Genomic DNA, 10,373 nt, shown 5'->3' on the forward strand with positions numbered 1-10,373 from the left:
TCTGGGTTGCTGAATATATTCACACACTGGCAGGGTGGTCCACCCCAACTCCACCGGGACAGAAGCTCTTGCACTTAAGGGATGCTTGGGTAGCTCAGTTAGTTAGGCATCTGCCTTCTTCTCGGGTCATGATCCCAAGGTCCGGGATTGAGTCTCACATCAGGCTCCTTGCTCAGCAGGGAGCCTGCTTCTTCTTCTGCCTGCTTCTCCCTCTACTCAAGCTTGCTCTCTTTCTCTGACAAATAAATAAATAAAATCCCTTTTAAAAAAAAGAATGAAAAGAGATTCTTGCATGTGGGACCCTTCCACACCTCAACTTATGTATCTTTTTATCAGGCTGTTCAACTGTATCCTTTATTGGACTCTGTGTAATAAACAGGTAAGTGTAAGGACATGTTTTCCTGAATTCTCCAAGGAGAAGCTTATGGGAACCTCTATTTGTGGCCAGTTGATCAGAAATACAGGTGATTATCTTCAGGCTTGGGGTGGGTGTCGCAGGGGCCACCCTGTGAGCCTGAGCTCTTCATGCATGGGAGCCAGACGACCTGCTGGTAGATAGTGTCAGAACTGACTTGGACTGTAGGACACTCAGCTGGTCTCAGAGAATCATGGGTGTGGGGAAATAACCCACACATCTGTGACGTGAGAGGAAAGGAAAGCATAGGAATATCGGCCAGACAGTGAGTCAAGCAAGGCGGGCACCCACAGAAAACAGCCCAGCAGATTCTCGAAACAAATACTTCTGAATTTTTACTGAAAGCAACCTAGGGAACAACCACGCTTGGAGGTCTCATCAGTGTTCACTCTCAGAAAGGTGCTAACTCTCTGATTCATGACCCGCGCACCTGCACTCTGGGTTACTCACAGAAAGAACATGCTGTCTCTCGATTCTTCCTGAAATTAGAGGTCTGCCCTCCGAGAAGAGCGCGGGAATCTGTGTGTCCATCAGCAATGGCTCTTCTCCTCGGAGCCCAGAGCCTCTCCCTCTGGCATCGCAGCTTCCAGTCTGCCGGGGTGAGGGAGCATCATTTCATGACGGAAACGACGCTCATTTCCATCAAGGTAAGTCAAGGAAAGGTAAGTCAAGGAAAATCTCTTTTTAGTGGGTTTGCAACCATTCATGTTCCGTTTTCGGAAGATGACTCTCTTCCGTGCTCGGGCGGGCAACCCAGGCTTTGGCGTCAGGACCAGGGACGAGAGGGGACTGGACATTTCCTCCGCGGAGGCCGTTTCTTGCCAGGGGCCCTCAGGCAGTCTTTGGAGAGGGTGATTCCGTCAGGCTGGGCTCACTGCTCTAACCCCTCCGGTTTCTTTCTGCATACATATGAAAGGGAGCTTATTCTCCCTGACAGAGCCTTTCTGATTTGACAGAAGGATGTAAGATATATTCACTCAAGTGAAAAAAAAAGGAAATTGAGGTCTGTTTGCATTTCCTTTAGGCCATAAGCTCCTGAAGCGGAGACCATCACGTTTTTACTCCTTAGTGGACTGTAACCGTAGCATAATATTCTGCAACTAATTAGTCCTTTCATTAACTTTATTGGAGCCATGATGGTGACCACTGGCCTAATTCGAGGAAATCGCCCCAGGCACGTAGGCTTAGAGATAAGCCTGGGTAGTCTGGAGGGGGCAACACAGTTCCCCAAAGATGACTGTCCTATTCTCAGCTCCGCACTGATGTCCCTGTTTTGCATTTCTCATTTCCTCCAACAACCAGGCCCCTCCGAGGCCCCAGAGGCCCCCAAATGGGACCATCAGCATGATGGGTGCCATGAGCAGAGGGAGGGGGTTGGCGAAGTTTCCACCCTGCTCATTTATTGCTTCAGGATATGAGGGGGCAGGCAGCTTTATCAATGGATCACTATTTTTAAAATTAGGAAATAATTTGAATACACATATACAAATATGTCTGTGTGCATGTGTGTGTGCATTTTTGCTCAAAAGACATCATTCTCGGAAAGGTCACAATTGTTTAAGAATCCTCCCCAGATTTATAATCTACTTAACAGTGGATCTTCAAACTAACTTCCCCCGCTTTTAACTAATTTTCCAAGCTCTTTCAAGGGGGCTCATGATAAGCTTCTGTCAACACCTGGGGGAGTGCTCCTGCTGGCTAGGCCCACCCCAACTGCAAGGCCCAAAGCAGCAGGAGATGTAATTGTCACACCTCAGAGAGTTTATTTCCTGTTTTCAGAAACCCGGCTCCTGCCCCCGGTTTTCTCAGAACAGCTCATTATATAAAAAGTGACTTCAGGAACAAATGGTTAAGCAGGAAGATTAGTTGTCCTCATGTTTACACGGTTTTATGGCCACCGCTTAATTTTTCTGGTACAAAGTACAACGAACATTTGAATTTGTCTCACCATGAAGAAATAGAGATTACTGTTATTACTGAAAATAATTCACTGTGGTGTCTTTCCATAGCCAGGTGGCCCCATCCATCCAAGCTCATCTAAGGACCCCCCCACCCCACCATGACAACCCCGCCAAGGTGGCTTTCTCCCTGCCCTGGTGTTTTATTACATATAAGTGAAGACTCATTTGCATGATGCTTGATATATTTTTGCCAAGAGGAGGGAAAAAAAAATACAGACATGTTGAGGACAGAGACTGAATTGTATACAGTATTCCTTTAGTTCACTCACCATCTGAAACAGCGTGAGGTGTGGGGGGGCCCTCCATAAATACTTGCTAAGAGGAAACTAGAAGCAAATGTTTAGTCATGAATCCCATGAATCACTGTGGGTATTGATCATCTTTTACAAAGAATTCAAAGAATTTCACAACTATCGCCTTCAGTCACTGAGACTTGCCATTTTTCCGATTTTTGCCCCTTCCATTCACCCACTATTTCTCAAAGAGGCTTTTCACCAGTAAGTCTGGGCTTGGAAGGAAATCATACAGTATACTTCTAGATCAGTTTGGCGGTAGATTTTTTTCAAGGACAATGTCCAAATTTTTCCCACTTGGAAACAATGAGGTACTTCTCCAGTGTACAAATCTGCTTGTGACCATAAAGAGTGAAAAGAGTGGCTGCTCGCTAATCATTTTGGAAGAGGCAACTGTCATTTTTCTGTGTTATGTTTAGTGGCAGTTTCCGGTCAACTCGATAGCCTTCTCCTGGTACTATCTTGAGCCTTCTGCACTGTGACCAAGAAGAAGGACATTCCTGGGTTTACCTCATCATTAAATCCAAACATACTGAGCTACATGACCCTCCTGAGGGCAAGAACTAGGTCTCTCATCCTGTGTTTGAGGGTCTTATTATTAACATGCTTTATCTCAGTTCTCACCACAATCTAATGAGTAGTTGTATTTCCGTCACTTTTGACTCAAAGTTCTAAAGATACATATACATGAAGATGAACAATTTTTCTTCTCTTGCTCCTGATCTACTCAATTCCTCTCTCCCAGCCCCCAGACCACTTGGTGTTGGTTTCTGTGTGTCCTTCCAGAGTTCATTCATGCATAAAAATCAAAGCTTGAATGAAGAGATTTACCCTTCTTGTTTATAAAAAGAGAAAGAAAGAAAGAATAAAGGTCATGATCCTGGAGTCCTGGGATCGAGTCCCGCATCGGGCTCCCAGCTCCGCGGGGAGTCTGCTTCTCTCTCTGACCTTCTCCTCGCTCAGGTTCTCTCTCACTGTCTCTCTCTCAAATAAATAAATAAAATCTTTAAAAAAAAAAAAAAAGAAAGAAAGAAGAACGAATGTCAGGACGCCTGGGTAGCTCAGTCTGTTAAGTGTCCAACTCTTGATTTTGGCTCAGGTCATGATCTCAGGGTCATGAGATCGAGTCCTGCATTAGACTCTGCACTGGATGTGCGGCCTGCTTAAGATTCTCTCTCTCCCTCTGTCCTTCCCCCACTTCTAAAAAATAAAAAATAAATAAAAAGTGAAAAACAAGAAAGAAAAGTGTCATTATGCTACCATGCAGTTTGTGCCTTCGTAGGAGGAATTTGAACCCAGTTCTATCAGACTTCAAAGCTCAAGATTTCTTCACACTGCAAGACCACTTTCTTAAGGGAGGACAGCAAGAAAAACATCTTGGATTCCTCCCCAGCTCTACTAAGTCGTCAGGCTCTAGGGCTCATGATAAGTGCTGAGGCGGTCTGGTGAAATTTTTTAAACTCTTAGCTTGTCAGCTTCAAGGTTTACATTAGGTAGGATAAAGGCAGGAGAAGAAAAAGAAAAGATCTATAATCCAGAATATTTTCTGACCGTGAGATCTTCTAGCCAGCTTGCATTCCAGTTCAAAATATTTCTTTATATCATGGATAGCATATTTTACGGGTGGTAGAATGTCTAGGGTGAGTATGACAGGCCTGGCCCAGGATTCCACTGGGAGTTGGGTTTAGGGGATAGGAGAGAAAGAGAGTCAATTCTTACCAAGCCCCTAGAAGACAGGGAGCCCAAAGGAGTTTAAAATCCCATTTAAAATGCAAATGGGATCATATCACTCTGTTTCTTCAAATCACTCACTGGCTCCCTTTACCTTTACAAGATAAAGCCAAACTGCTCCTTATGGTAGCACCCAAAACTCTTCTGATTTTCTTCTTGATTTCTTTCAGGCTTCCTGTCTCGTGGCTAGCGCACACACCACAGCCCAGGCACAGTATTAAATTTGCCCTCTTGGCTAGCATTGCCCTTCAAGATTTATTCTTCAAGACCCAAATCAGGCCTCAGCTTCTCCAGAAAACCTTTTTAGACACCCCTATTCCAGACTTGTTGTCCATGCTGGGTGTGCCTACCGAAACTTTGCTAAGTATGTCAGCTGTTTCCGCTACCAGCCCGGGAGTTAAGTCCTAGCATTTACTGGGTGGTTTTGATAAAGTTGTAGAATGAGCCCCGCAGTGAGATTGCCTGGGGTAGTGTTTCATCCGTCACTCTTAGGCTGCGAGAGCTTGGGAAGAGTTATTTATGCCTTCTGTCCTTCATTTTGCTCATTTGTAACATTAAATGAATAGTAGTACCCACATGGCTTGTTCTGATAATTAAATGATATGGTACAATTAAGTGCTTAGCACAGCATAGAAAGAAAGTCATTAGCTTGTTCATTTATTTGCTTTCATTTTTTTTTTTGTCTTCCTCATCCCCCACCACACTGGAATGTAAGCTCTAGCCATGTAAGGAGTCTGTCCGCTCTGTTCACTGCTCTATCCCCAGCACCTAGAATAACAGCTGAAAACCCAGTGCTTCCTTGTAGACTATATGTTGAATGGCCGTATCAGTGAATGACACGGGAGTTAGTCGTGGAGTGTTCAAGCCACAGCAGGCCAGCCAGTGTCCTGCAGAAGTGGAAAATATCAATCCCCCAGCATGGTCTTTAAATATATTAGATACTCAACAAATATCGGTGCCTTGTCCTTTCCAATGTCAGCCACAGCCTTTTGCATGAGAATAAGACCCTTTGGCAATATCCGCTGTGGAGCCAGGTGACAGTGACAAATATGAGTACAAATATCAGTAACGGCAATCTCTCTCTCAGCCGTGCACATATACAGCCTTGCTGTAAACAATGACAGTCATAACAACGCTTTCAAAACAACCCACGCCAAGCGACTTCCTAGTTATCACTCTTATCTCTGCAGATATTGGAATCCAAGTCTTTGTAGAGTTTATATCCAACCAGAAATTCATATTTTGTAGTCCCTGACATCATCGTTTAACAAACAGGAACTTGACATTTTCAATATGAGAAATTTATTGTGACTTCTTTTTTCTCTGTGGAAGAAATGTTTAAAGCTTCTCAAGTAAGGAGAACACTGCGTACTAAAAAATTCCAGAGGGAGGTGGTTTGAGGGCTTTTTTAAATATATAAATGGAGTTTAGGGGGTATTGCTAAATTCATCAAGATTTGAATTTATTTTTGCTCAAGTGAGCTGTCAGTGCAGTGTAGAGAGAATAAGGAAACCAGGCATTTTTACTACTTGTTGTGCCCCTATCTGGCTAGGTGACCTTGAACATTCACTACATTTCTCACCACACATGCAAGGGGTTGTTGAGTGGGTGATCCCAAAATCTTCCCAGCTCTGGCCTTCTGGTATTTTCAGCTGATGTCATCCTAAAAAATCTGTAAGAGATGAACCAATCAGGGGATGACTTCCTGATCTGACTCCATGCAAAACACACAGAGGTTAATAAGAAGGAGTCTTTTCCCTCAAAAACTGGAACATACTCCAGTTTGATGATATTTAAGAATGATGGGGTTAGATGGGACAGATTTGAAAACAAAGCAAGTTCCTTCCCCATTGCCTTGATTTTCTTTTAAATACACAATTTAATTTGCTTTAAAAGATTATAAAAAAAAAATCATGCTAAAGAAGACTTGAAACTTTTTATGGTAATTATAGGGAAGGAGAACAGTAGTGGTGGTGGAAAAGCATGGTGGTTGGAGGGGTTGAAAAGATTGATGGGGGACCCTTGGGTGGCTCCATCGGTTTAGCGTTTGCCTTCGTCTCAGGTCATGATCCCAGGGTCCTGGAATTGAGTCTTGTGTCAGGCTCCTTGCTCATCAGGGAGTCTGTTTCTCCGTCCACCTGTGTACCCCTGCTTGTGCGCACTCTCTTTCACGCTCTCCATCTGACAAATAAGTAAATAAAATCTCTAGAGAAAGAAAAGGATTGGTGGTCAGCTCTGTGATGCCGAGTGCCTTCCTTACTTTCACTCCCCCTGTTTTCCAGAGTCTTCCTCAGTGATATGAGCATCATTCCCTTCCTGACACCTCAATACACTTTGGAGGAAGATCACATCTTGAACAAGTTCATAGAAATGCTTTGAAATGGTAAAATCTACAACCATACGTTTAGTCACTCTAACATCTACGCAACAGACTAAGGATGAATAACACCATAGGCGACATGAACCTTGTTCGTAATTCAGATGTACTAAAACATGGTTTATTTCCTACCACTAAATTTAATGTCTATTTCAAGCCTAGAAACCCTGTCTCAGTCACTCCTGCGCTTTCTTCCTCCAGAGATGAATGTAAATTCTGGGGGTTCACAGAGAAAACCAAGGTGTGAGTTTCATAAGGGTGGATGGCACCTGGCTTCAAGAGTCTCCACACAGATGTCTGCTGGGGTATGCCCTTGTCCTCAGTTGCTGACCCCCACAAGTTACCGGTGACATATTCTTTCTGTCCAACTGGCACCTTTAGACCCCATGACAATCCCCGCTGTCTCTGCACCTACTTGGAGGTGTGGGAATTTTTCTGTGAGGCTGTGTAAAGATCCTCTTCCTTTCACTGAAGTCCCTCTCTGTGGTCCTCTTGTCCCTGAACTCAATCCGCTACTCGTATCTGTCACCCAGTTCTAAGATTGCTTCTCAGTCTCCTAGTTATTAACAAGAAGGAAACATCTGTCTTCTCCTGTCTGGTCTCTTTACAGGGGCTGAGGAAACCCCTCCCAGTTCCCAGAGAAGCCTTCTTCCCTTAGCACCCTTTATAATATTCTCCTTCCTAAAGATTTTGTTTTTCCTCGAAGTGCTCATCATACCCCAAGGGCTTAGGTGTAACCTGCTGACCCTCCCTCCCCTGCTCTCCACGGAGTCACATTCTCCTTTGAAATAATGAGCAGAATTTCCTGGATACCCGAAGGGATGGAGAGAGCAGCGGAAGATACTGACAGAGTGGTGGAAATGCCAGTTAATATGAAACTTAAAATATTTTGTAAAGGTTAATATCCCACCAGTGCCACCAACAATAATAATGGAGGTGTAGAAATACATCTGGATTAGTTTGAGTGTGAGACAGGCCACAGAAAACAAAATGAAGAAAGGAAGGGAGGGAGCAGAGATAGGGAAGATTTCAGATAGTAAGGACAGGAAAAACAGCACACGGTGTACAGCGTGGCTGATTCTGAGCCGTATTAGAGTGTCCGGGAGCAGCTCGTTTTGTCACGTGACTTTCCTGCGTCTCTTCCGGGACTGAGGCTTCCTCTGGGACTGGTCAGTAGCAGGAAGGAAGCACCTGCCTCACTCTCCACTCTCCCACCTTTAGGTCATCGCAGGCCAGTGCCCTGGGCTGATGAGCCAGTGGTTCACCTCCTCTGCTCCACCCCTGCCTCCCAGGTTCCCCTCCAGTCCCACCCCTCCTGCTAACCTGCCAGGCTGCGTTTTAGATGACCGGCTTTGACAAACGTCTACATGGCTCTATAAAATCAACAAACGTGATGAGCTAAGCACAAGGCAATGGCAATTCTATGGCCTCCCTTGGGATAATTGGTGACACCATGCGGTGGTGGGAATCTAAGCCTGAAAATCATTGCTTTGGAGGGAGGACAACTGAACCACTTCTTCCATTAAAGTATATAAAATTTAAATAACGCCCCTTTTCTTCGTGCCCTTTTTTATGTGCTGAAAAGTCTAAATATTTATTAACTTCTATTTACAGAATTCATTATAACTGCATTCATCCAGGGCTCTCATATATTTTAAAAACATATGGCACTTTATAAATAGCATCATATAAAAATAATTAGGAAATAATTGTGTTTTCATTTTCAAGAAACAAGGTACTACCAAGCTTAGTAAAATAACCAAAAAAGGAGTGGCTGGGTGTCTCAATTGGTTAAGCATCTGCCTTTGGCTCAGGTCATGATCCCAGGGTCCTGGGATGGAGCCCCACATCAGGGTCTCAGCTCATTGGGGAGCCTGCTTCTCCTTCTCCCTCTGCAGCTCCCCCTGCTTGTGTTCTCTTTGTCTCTTTTCTCTCTCTTCTTCTGTCAAATAAATAAATAAAATCTTTAAAAAAGAAAACAAAATCACTGGTTCTCGCATGAGGACCCATGATCAACAGGTCTACATTAGTTAGACAAGCAAGCTACAGCTGGCATTATGTCACATGGGAAAACAAGAGTTCTTCACAATTGGGCTGTCACTAGCTAGATCACCTTAACTGGCCAGTGTTATTGGAGGCTGGCAGAGAAAGGCTCCTCAAAAGTCTGCTTCTAACCATGTTCCAGCCTTTTCCGTGAAGTCAGTCATGGAGATAGGTGAGATCCCCATCTAGACTCTCGTGACCAGGAGAGTCAGCTTCTAAGGTGCCTCAAAGAGTTTTCAAGGACTGGTGGAAGTGGGGGAGGGGAAACTGGCCAGACTCTCTAGAAGTTACTCTCCTTCATTTTTGCCATAGGGACAGTTGGAAGTGATACTGTCTCTGTCTTATCTAGAGTGCTATGAAACACAGCTTCAGCCTCTTCCTCCCAACGCATTCCTACAGAGATGCTCTGGAACCACCCCTCCCTCTGTGTGTTTATTCATGGCCATTTCCCACAAAAACCTAAAGTGACGGACAAGATGCTCTATCTTTCCTCCCCACCCCTTCATCATCATGCTCTGCTTCTCATCGAACACAGTTCTTGAGGATGTGTGAGAAAAAAGCCAACGAAGGACTCTAATTTGAGATTCCACCATGCAGAGAAAACCGTTTTTCCTAGGGAACGTGGGTCTCTACTAATGTATGCAATCATTTAGTTTTCCAAGGTCTTGAGGAAATCACATTTTGCATACATTGAAATGTTTTAGATTTGCTTCTGCTGCTTTTGCATTAGCACTAACAGTCTTACTAGTCCCTTTTAATATGATTTTAAAAAAGAAAAAAAGATGAGATCTTTAAAACGAACCACTCGTGACTAGCCACACGCTTTGTACTATGGATGTTGTATTTTCCCTTTCATGCCTTCGAATAGACTGCTAGTCCCTCCCTGCCTTATCACCACTTTACAGAAGCCGTTCAAGGACAGGGAAGGGGTCGGAGGCCAGCAACGTGGAACCACATAGCTGACGCCCAGAGATCCCACCGCGAAACAGAAGGAGCCAGGGTGAGCATGTGGGGAGGCTGCTGTGGCTGTCACCTGCCCTTCCCCCCACCCCCACCCCATCCCCCCCTACCAACCTTACCCTTGCGCTGGCTACTTTGTGTTGCAGACAGAATGTGAAAACGTCCACGTCTCTAAAATTAAATTACAGACTTTATGGAGCGATCGGCATACCTTTGTGTCCATTCTGTGTCCTAGAATGTGGGAAACATCTGTATGTTTATCGTTTGTTTGTTTGTTTGTTTGTTTGTTTTTTAATAAAAATAAATGTTTAGTTTATATGCCACATTGTAACTTGCATTTTTTGGTTGTTGGTGAATGCCTCTTCAGGTCGGTAAATAGACATCCTAATGATAATGTAAATAGACATCATAATGATTGGTGACTGCAAAATATTTCACTGGATGGATCTACAACGTAGTACTGAAGGAGTCTCCAACTCGTGGAAGCTTGGGATGTTTGCGCGCTGGGCTGTAGGGAGGCCTCTCGTTCCCAGGCTCAGGTTCCTTGGCCCACCTCTGGTTTCAGTCACAACTGCCACAGAGAGGGTCAGAAA

General features: G+C 44.4%; 1 long non-coding RNA gene across 1 annotated transcript; it reads left to right on the forward strand.

The window, feature by feature from the left end:
• Positions 1-449: 449 nt before the first annotated feature.
• Positions 450-10,098, forward strand: LOC132010215 (uncharacterized). The gene is made up of 3 exons (XR_009402196.1): positions 450-1,062; positions 9,726-9,820; positions 9,927-10,098. It is a non-coding gene; the product is annotated as an uncharacterized LOC132010215 (long non-coding RNA).
• The last annotated feature ends 275 nt before the right edge of the window (positions 10,099-10,373 follow it).

Source organism: Mustela nigripes, chromosome 2, assembly GCF_022355385.1.
Source record: "Mustela nigripes isolate SB6536 chromosome 2, MUSNIG.SB6536, whole genome shotgun sequence".
Lineage (NCBI taxonomy): Eukaryota > Metazoa > Chordata > Mammalia > Carnivora > Mustelidae > Mustela > Mustela nigripes.